Here is a 9,578-nt window from a genome sequence, read left to right as displayed (position 1 = left end):
CAGGCCTGCCGCCCTCTCATTTTTCCCTTAGGAATTGCTCCTGGCCTCCTTAGTCACCGGTTTCACAAGTTTTTCTGAGCAGCCTCCTCTCTCCGCCAAATCCAGTTGAAAGCTTTCTTGATCTAATCACCTGGCCTCCGGCAAACGCATTCTTCCCCTTTATAGCCCAAGGGATGTAAGGGGCTCCATCCCAGCCTAGAGGCCCCCATTCCGCTCTTCAGTCATGCTCCCAGCTGGCTTCCCTGCTTCACGTGTAACTACTTGAGTGCCCCTTCTGCCTCGGGCTAGCAGATTTAGATTCAACATCCCAGCAGGTCCACTCTCCTCCGAGGTCTGGCCAGACAGAAGGCACACTCCGGACTTTGAAGAGGAATTTAAGGCATGAGGGCTCAGCAGAAGGGCTTGGGTCCACACCAGGGTGGAGCTCTGGTAACTCTAAGCATCCCCTCCCCAAGACGCATCTGCCCAAGGAAGGCCCCTCTGTGCCCACTCTGCTCTCCATCCTCCCTCTGCCCTTTTGGGGTCAAGCATGTGAGAGGATGGCTGGATTCCGGGCAAACCTTAAGATCACAGAAGCAGTTAATTTTAGTCGACAGTCAGGGAAGCTCAGTGGAAGACTGAATGAGATCTCGAATTTCCTTCTGAACTTCGCAGCACGGAGGCCTCGCCTACCAATGTGGCTGCGTGTGGTTGACCGGGATAAACTGAGAAAGTTGGGCTGTCCCAGGACGGCCCTCCGGGAATCCGGACTCCCAAGTTGTTCAACTCTAACATTCATATTCCCATCCAGGAGGCCTCATTTTGACATGAATTGGAGTTTAAACGTGGCTTGATTAGAGCTGGAGCTCTTTTAATGTAATGGCACTGCTCTGTGAATGCTGTCAGAAAGAACCCAGACAAATGCAAGCTGACCCACTGCCAAATTATAAAATACCCTCTACTGAGCCTGTCTGGTGAGGCAGGCTGGCCACACTGGTCAAATAGCGACGGGCCAACTCCAGCCCGCCTCCTCTCCCATCCCTCTCCAGTGTGGCGGTGCCTTGGAAAGAGCCCTGGCCCGGAGCTGGGAGATCTGGATCCTTGTTTTTATTCTGCCGTTTGCTGGCAGCATCACCTGGGCAGCTCCCCTAACTTCTTTGAGCTTCAATTTTGTCATCTAAAAGCATCAGACTGAAAACGAGTTTTGAGGGAATTCAATGAGAAAACGTATATGGAAACGCTTGCATTCGGTACAGAAGTAGTAAAATTTGAACGTCCTTTAGAGGTCATTTCAAAGCACTGCTGACTTCATTTACTAATTCAAATGTCTTCTTTCAACTAGCGTCTGCTATATGTTCATTCAGCAAGCAGTGATGAACATGAAAATAATGTGGAGGTAAAATCTTGTAAAATGGCTTTGTCTGTGCTTCCTTCTCTGGTATTTTCTGAGATGTCCAATCCAATCAGACAGAAGCAAAGGGCTCTGTTTTCACTGCTCCTCTAGGTAGAGCGCTTAGAGCAGAAATGCAAAGGAATAAGATCACACTCTGCTTTTGGACATCAAAATAGACTTTTGAGAATCACAGCAGAGGTACAATTTAAAAGTTCTTGAGCCTCAAAAAAAAAAAGGGGGGGGGTCTTGAAGGACTTAAGGGGCAGAGTGTGTCCACAAACAGCATAGCTAGAAAAAGGACCGATTAGATGAGCGTGAGTTTCTGCACTCCACAGGATGAATCCAGATCAAATGGGGCAGGCAGGGGAGGAAACCTCAGGGGAAGGCCAGGAATGAGGGACCCCCCTAGGCAGGTCAGGGGACTGTGGAGCTGAGCCTCCATTTCAGGGGGTCTGGGTAGGTGGCCAGGCTCTCTCCTGCTGCTGGAGTGTCACAGGAGGAAGCCTGGGTGCTCTACATGGGGATGTGCTGGGACAGCCCCATTACGTTTCCCATGCCCCAGTGTGAAGCAGCCCCAAATTTACCACCTCTCCTTCCCCAGGGGAGGCAGGGCACTAACTGACAGGGTCATTAAACCTACAGAAGGACTAGGCATGACCTGTGTGGACCCATCACCAGAGACCAGAAGCAACGTGGCCAACTCAGCCAATGCCTTGGCAGGGGGCAGGATGGGTGATGATGGCTGGGACCCTGTAGAAGAGGGACCCTTCCAGCAGACCCCAGTATGGGTGGATGGTGACAATCAGCAGCCAGAGCCCTCAAACACATGTGGTAGGTTGAATTATGTGTCCCAGCAAAGCATGTTCTGAATTTTAATCCTGGTGATGTGAACACATATAAATAGGACCTTTTAAAGATGTTATTTTTAGTTAAGCTGTGACCAGCTGAAACAGGATGGGTCTTAATACAGATTACTGGAGTCTTTTATAAGCAGAAGAAATTCAGTAAGAGAGAGAAAAAAAGCAATGGTAAGAGCTGGAAGCTAGAAGTCAACGGAACCTGGAAGAGAAAGAAGATGCGCCATGTGCATTGCCATGTGACGGAAAAGCCAAGGACTCAGGGGTCACTAAGAGCCGGCCCCGTAAGGCCACAGTCTCTGTGAAGACAGCATCGCCTCGCTAATGTTTCCATTTTGGACTTCTTCTCACCTCAAAACCATGAGTCAATAAATTCCCATTGTTTAAGCCAAACCATTATGTGGTATTTGTTGTAGCAGCCAGGAAACTAAGACAGCGCAGCACTGCGTTGGCTCCCTGGGACTTAGGCCTAACTCTAGGCACATGGGCAGTGAGGGGGAATCTCTGAATTAACCAAGAGAATGCTGACTAGATTTACTAAGAAGGGGCTAAGTTTTCACCATCAACAGAATGGGGGCTCGAGAAACAAAATTAATTTCAGTTCTTTTAAAAATGAAGTTTTGCATTGCTTGCATCTCTGAGTTTTGTGGACTGAGATTTTGTAGCTACTAAAACACATTATGTTTTATCATCTGCTGAGAGTTCAAAGCACCTTCACATATCATTTAATTCAGGCCTGATTCTCCGCTGGCACCCGCTGAGACAGCCACCCTGGCAGCTGTCCTGGTTGGTGGATGATTGAACCACATTGGTTATTACATATTTTAAATTCACCCCTGAAACTGAATGAAGTCATCTGCAAGCCTACTATGTGTGTACCAACCATGTTTGGGTCAGCTTGTCTGGTTTAGATTACAAACATCTTCATCCATTCATTCATTCAATAAATATTTAAATTCCTTCCATGTACAGGTAACTATGCTAGTGATTTAATAATGAAAAGAAAAGAAAAAACAAAACAAAACACAGTTTCTCTCCCCATGGGCCTTACAGCCTAATGGTAGAGACAGACAGAATTTGAGAATCACAAAAATAAATGTTAAATTACAACTGGGCTGCCTGGTACCTGGGAGGGGTACCTGGTGCTAAGAGAACCAGGGAGGTCACTTGAGGAGGTGAAGGTTGGGCTGTGTCTGCAGAGAGGAGTTAAGCAGGTAAAGGCGGAGGAGGGAGGGTAGGTGGGGAAAAGGCTTTCAGGAAAAAGCAGAGCGTGTGCAAAGGACCTGTGGCTGAAGGCTGTGTGGCCCATGTGAAGGTCTGGAGCAGGGCAGGGTGGCTGGCATGCTGACAACAATGAGGAGTATGGTACAAGATGAGGGTGGAGTGTAGCAGGAGCCGGGAGGCCACGATATGGATTTAGATCTTCATCCACAGGACAAAAAGGGGTTGTAAGCCAGAAAGCAGGCTACAAATGGGTTGGCAATCCTGGAGTTGATTTTTTTACGCTTTGTAATAGAATTGACTCAAAGGAAGGCTTTTCTGAATTCTGTCTCTGATCACTTTCTTCCCCCACTCCCCTGCACCCCCAGGAATGCCTATCTGTTCCTTTTGCTTCTCTTGGAAAGTCTTGGGTTCAAAATGGGCCATCTATTCAACATGGATTTAGCCAGTGAGTGCGTAAAGCTATTTATCTCTGAATAAATCCCTGAGTGTCTGCTACATACAAGGAAAGCTAGTTATAAGGACCTGACACTTACCCAGTACCCAATTCCCCCTTGAACAGCTCCTTGATTTTCCTTTAGGGAACCACGCCTCTGCCCCTCTCATTCCACTGTTTCATGGGGTCAACCCCACCTCAGCCCTTCTCCCTCCTTCCCCAGCTTCAGGTCTGAGAAGGGGCCACTCTTGCCTAAGTAACACACCCAGCCCCCCATAGTGGCTCAGGGATAGCACAAGAGGCAATGTGGTCCAGTGAGGCTCAGTCTGAGTCTCTTCTGGAACTTCTAGGAGGGAGAAGCCCCTTTGGCTCTGTGCTTGCCCAGCTGAGAAACGTGGTCCAGAAGCGGCCACAGGCCACCATGCAGAGAGGGTCTGCCTGGGAGTGAAGCCAACACACGAGAAACTGGAGCTGAGAGAGAGAGAGACAGATGCCCAGACCCGACAGCAGCACTCGAAGCCTGGACTTTTTAGTTTTCAGGAGCCAATTCCTTTGTATGCTCAGCTAGTTTGAGCTGGCTTTCTCTTACTTGTAACCCAGAAGACCTGTCTAACGTGCAAATTATTCAGGCCTTGCTAACATGATGGTTACCCTTTAACAACTGCTACCACTTTGCTTCAATCCAGCAGTGGAATCCTTGCTGATAACCCTCCCAGGCTGGCTGTACTTTGCTTTTACACCAACTGCAAACCAGAACAGAACCTTTTCTTGGACTCTTCCTGAACACCAAGGAAGCAAAGTTCTTTCTGACTTGCTTCTCTCACTAGATTTCACCCTTACTCCCTGGTGCCCTCAACCAGCAACTTCCTCTCTTTCCAGCATAAAGTGTTACACAAATTACACAGATGGTTAGTTGATAATTGATTAGTTGTCCAAAAAGATTTGGGGAAAACATCATCTAGCTACTTTAATTGATTGTTTGGCATTACTGAGATATTGAAAGCTATGGTTCTTGGTCTTAAAACAGAAACTAAAAAGAGAAGGACTTGCCTCCCTTTGGTTGAATCAGTTGTCATACTGGCCTACTGAAAATGCAGTAATTAATTCAGATTTGGGAAAAGAAAGGGAGTTAAGTTGGTGGAAATCTTGACTGCTTGAGATTAAGTTGAAAGAGTAGTATGATCGTGTAGAGGGACAGAAACCCTTATTTGGTGCTGAATCCATTTCTGCTGTGTATGTGACATCCTTGATCTCACTGAAATCTCCATTCAATGGTCTTTTCATGTCTCCAGAACTACTGATGACCACCCCATTTTCCGTGGCCCCCTCCCCAACATGTACATTTTCTCAACTCCTTTGTTCTGGTCCCCGGTAAAGGATATAAACAGAAACAAACAAAAGAGATCCACATGAAATAGAAAAACAAAAACGTTCAGGAGATGAGAAGAGAGAGGGTGGGGGGATAGAAATGGAAATACAAAGAGAAGAATGGAGACATGTTTTCTTTAAATCCTTCGTAGCTACCTCTGTGAGTAATTTGATCACAGCTATCACCTTTCGCTAAGGGGAAAGTCTTCCCCATTTCGTGGAAAAGCATGAAAAGATAATATAATAAATACGACAGCTGCCTTGAGTAATGGCTCTGTGCTCAGTACTGCTCATATAAATTCAAGAGAAATGGAGAGCAATGTGTGGGTTATAAAACTCAACGATTATGAAGAAAGTCTTCTTAATGCTTTAAGAGACAATCTCAGCAAAAAAAATTCTTGGCAGGGAAAGAGTATTTCCTCATAGGCATACACACACATCCACACACAAACCTCTGGAACCATTCCTCTTTAGCAATTTAGCACAGCTTCTGGCACAACCAGATTCTATTGCTTTTTGAAGATAATGTTGATGTTGAGATTTCTTTTCCTTATCAGAAGCTAGACTCCTCTGGTTTCTGTTCCCCTTTCTGAGTAACCTTTTTGTGTATGTACCTATGGAAATCTCCAGCTAGATTTCTAGCTCCTTGAAAACAGATCAAGTTCTATTTATCTTTGTGGACTTCACAGACCCTACTCTGCAACCTGGGATATATGAAGGGCTCAGTCAAAATTGGTTGGTTGGTTCATTGCCAGCTGAGCCAGCCAATTTCCCTCAAGACCAAGGGGATGACGCTGAAGACTGATTTAAAATGTGGATCTGGCTATGCAGGCAGATCAACCGTGCTGAGCCTGTCTGAGAGAGTCCAGAGGTACCGACAGACAGCCACGGGTGTTTGTCCTGCCTGGGCTCATCCAGGCATGGCTCCCACCCCCTTTGGAAAGAGAGCAGAGCCCTCCTCAGGACCCGATTGCAGACATGTGTTTCAACTGGACGAGTCACCTCAAATTCCTGTATCATTTGTCAATCTCTTCTCTCTGTCTGTCTGTCTCTGTCTCTTTCTCTGTGTGTGTCTTGAACTTATTTGTGCCACATGAAAAGGAGGAAGAAATATGGCAGATCCCATGACAATGTCCCCCATTTGAGCAATTATTCCAATCCAAATAGGAGTGATTCTTGTTTTTTGTTGTTGTTGTTAATGAAAATAAGCTTTATTACATCAAGTAATAAATATATACAAAGATCTAGAGAGTTTCAGTCGTTTCTTTCCAGACATTTTGATCAACTTACAGGAAACACAGAACTGAAATCTACACACAGTCTCAGTATGAAAATTTGGGGGGTGGGTGGGTCTTTATTATGTAGGATAGGCTGCTCTTTCCTCTGTGTTTATAATGTGTGCACTTTTTAATTGACTTCAAAGCACTAATAGTCATGTAAATGCATAAGCAAAAAAGAAGTTATATTATGCAGAATCTATACTGTATTGCCAAACTGGGACTGGCTATTAAGTAAAGCGTGCTGTCTGTATTTACTAAAAACGGGACCCTTGAAGTCGTATTAGGCTAGGAAAAGGAACAAAGAACAATTTAGGTAACATAAATGTACTCAAGAGAGAAGATGAATGTGAGATACCGGTATCTTTGAGTCACAGTACAGTTTGATGATAAGCAAATTTTGCATGTATTTTTTTTTAATCAATGCCTAAGAAAAAAAAAAACAAAAAAACCCATGTAATTCCTAACAGTTGAAAACACAAACCCTAATCAAGTGCAAAATCTCTTCTCGGGCTTAAAGCCTGGGTTCAGGGCCTGGTGAACCAGGGAATGGCAACGGGGAGAAATAGAAACAAACTGTTAACATTTTGTAAACAAGAGTTTCGTCTGGACAGGGGAGATAAACTGTAACTACTCATCTTGTAAAAAGATGGAAAGTCTTCAAAGCTAACAATGCAGCTAGGATCTGCCATTCTGTTCTGTTTTAGTCAAGCACTCCCGAACCAGTCCTCTAGCATGGATGATGCCTCGTTTTAATCTCTCTATTACACTCTTGCTTCCCGCAGAGGTGGGTCTGGTCTCTTTGCCCGACTCTTTGATGATGGCCAGCAGCTCAGCATACTTGCTTTGGGGTACCGGGCAGTTTCCGGTTCCCTGGGTGCAGTGGCAGCCCAGGGTCACACAGCAGCTGGTGGTACTGTGAGGATGTCACCAGGCTGGCAGAAGGAGAGTGGATGCTTCCAGCTGTGTTGAGGGAGGTGGCGGGCATGTGTGCGTTCAAGTTCAGTTGGTAGGACATCTCCACGGCGGTGGGGTGTGGGGTGTGCCAATAACAGACCCCAGCCTGGCCATGTTCTTTGAACTTTTGATTTCTGCCGTGTACATGCCCAGTGCTTCCTTTACAGCCTCTATCTCTTTTGCAATATCTTCTCTAAACTTTTTGAATTGATTTAGCATTAGTTGTTTAAATTCCTGTATCTCAGTTGAAGTGTACATTTGTTCCTTTGACTGGGCCATAACTTTGTTTTTCTTAGTGTAGGTTGTAATTTTCTGTTGTCTAGGCATGGTTTCCTTGGTTATCCAAATCAGGTTTTCCCAGACCAGAACAGGCTCAGGTCCCAGAGGGAAGAAATATTCAGTATCTGCCTGGCCATGTTCTTTGGAAGAGAGTTTGATATAGGAATTCTTACTACTTTGGAATGGACCAGGTTCTTTGTTAGGAGGGGCTGGGTGAAAATGAACCACGATTTGGGCACTTTTCCCAAGGCCAGCCACCTGTTCTTCAAAGAACACAATTTGGGAAAGAGGGATGGCTGTGCAGCATTCATGATTTTTCTCATCTTTCCAAATTAGTCAGTGGGTACTAAGAAGGAGGGTCCCAGCGTCCAATTTTGTCTTCTCCTCACTGTCCTAGATGCGCACCCTGTGCTGCTGGATCACCAGGGTCTCGGGGATCTCCAGGAGGCCGCTGGTCCACACGAAGGGGTCCGTGACCACCGCTGGGCCAGCACCCTCTGCGCACCCACTCCAATTCTTGTTTTTAAACAGGGCCATTTCTATCTTTGGGGACCAAAAATGTCTCTTCTCCCCACCCCCACCCCACATAGACTTCTGTGGAATTCCTCAATCTAAGAATTCCATAGTCTGTAATTTACTACTTTATCCTCTCATTCAAAAATGATGCCAGTTGTTTGAGCTCAGAAGGACATGGTAGCAGTCACTCACACTTTAGAAAGAGTGAGTCTATCAGCTACTCTGCTGTTTAGGAGATTTCACTGGAAGAGAAGCAGCCAAAAAGCAAGGGCCCTGGGAAAAGGGAGGCTAGATAGAGATGTAGCTTTAGGGGAATGCGAGTTGGGGAAAAGCATAAAGCAAAAAGGTGAGTATGAAGATACTGAAGATAAATTTTCTTCTTTTTTATTTTCTTCCAGTGTCCACCTGCCCATCTGTCTCTCTGAGAATACTTCTCTTCTTTTAGTGTACATGTGGAGCTTTCCTATGCATGCCCACAGGTATACCAAAGTGAGTTCAACACAGCATAACAGTGACTGAGCCTTTGAATTCACTTCAACATTTGATATTGAAACCATGGATAATAAATATTAATTTACCATTGTGCTGGGCAGTGGGGATATAGAAATGAATAAGAATTTTTTTCTACCTGTATAGTCATGTGCTAGGTCTAATTAGACTATGTTTTGGAAGAAAAATGAAATCTGCCTGTTAGGCTTAGATTATTGGGAGTGTCTGTGTATGTGTGAGTGTGAGCACATGCGTAAACTCAGAGTAAAAAAGAAAAAAATCAGTAGACCAGTAAATCCTTTGGGATATTGCTACATCTATATCTTATCATTTTGCAAATTCAAGTTATCCCCAGATGGATGTCTTAATTGCTCAGGCCACAATTCAAGCCATTATCCCCTTATTTCCTGTGGACATAGAGTTATAAATAGAGAATAAATTCCAGGAAACCTATTTCATGCCAGATGTGCCAGTTTGAATGTATTATGTCCCCCAAACACCATTATCTTTGATGTAATCTTGTGTGGGCAGACCTATCAGTGTTAATTAGATTGTAATTCTCTGAGTGTTTCCATGGAGATGAGCCCCACCCAACTGTGGGTGATGACTCTGATTGGATAATTTCCATGGAAGTGTTGGCCCACCCATTGGGTGGGTCTGAATTAAATTAATGGTGCACTATATAAGATCAGACAGAAGGAGCAAGCTTGCTACAGCCAAGAGAGATATTTGAAAAAAGCACAGGCGCTGCAGATGAGAGACGGTTGAAGATGGCCGTTGAAAGCAGACTCTCGCTCCGGAGAAGC

General features: G+C 45.2%; 1 pseudogene; it reads right to left on the bottom strand.

Annotated features, from left to right (window-relative positions):
• Positions 1-7,209: 7,209 nt before the first annotated feature.
• Positions 7,210-7,549, bottom strand: LOC119507474 (annotated as a pseudogene).
• Between the last annotated feature and the right edge of the window lie 2,029 nt (positions 7,550-9,578).

This window comes from Choloepus didactylus, chromosome 12, assembly GCF_015220235.1.
Source record: "Choloepus didactylus isolate mChoDid1 chromosome 12, mChoDid1.pri, whole genome shotgun sequence".
Lineage (NCBI taxonomy): Eukaryota > Metazoa > Chordata > Mammalia > Pilosa > Megalonychidae > Choloepus > Choloepus didactylus.
This window is presented reverse-complemented; position numbering and strand designations above follow the sequence as displayed.